Raw genomic sequence first — 513 nt, forward strand, 5'->3', positions numbered from 1 at the left:
GCTCACTGGTGTGTGTCACAGAACGGATTAACCCAAGACTGCTGCTCCTGCACTCAATAAGGTTTCCTCTGTGTGTGTGTATGTGTGTGTGTGTGTGTGTGTGTGTGTGTGTGTGTGTGTGTGTGTGTGTGTTGTAAAGGCATTTCTCAGGGTCTCTCACACCTCACGCCACATAACGAGGGCAAAGAAAGCTGAATCAAAGTTTCCTCTCGTGAAAGCAGAATGAAGATTGGAAACGGTCCAAAAATATGAAGTGCATCTAAACAAACTCCAACTCTCAGGCCTGCAATATATATATACATACCCAAATGTATAATATATATATACCCTCAAAATACCTCGTTATTGTTGCTTGTTTGTGTATTTGTTTGCACACTTTCCATCAGACTCACTTCATCAACGACGTTTCAGCCCGAGAGGAGACGTATTGATTCATTCGATCTGTTATTATCAGCATTTTTTTCTTTCTGAGATCTGTCGACGTAACGAAAACACAACATATCAATGACATCA

The sequence above is a fragment of the Pseudoliparis swirei genome, chromosome 22 (assembly GCF_029220125.1).
Source record: "Pseudoliparis swirei isolate HS2019 ecotype Mariana Trench chromosome 22, NWPU_hadal_v1, whole genome shotgun sequence".
NCBI lineage: Eukaryota > Metazoa > Chordata > Actinopteri > Perciformes > Liparidae > Pseudoliparis > Pseudoliparis swirei.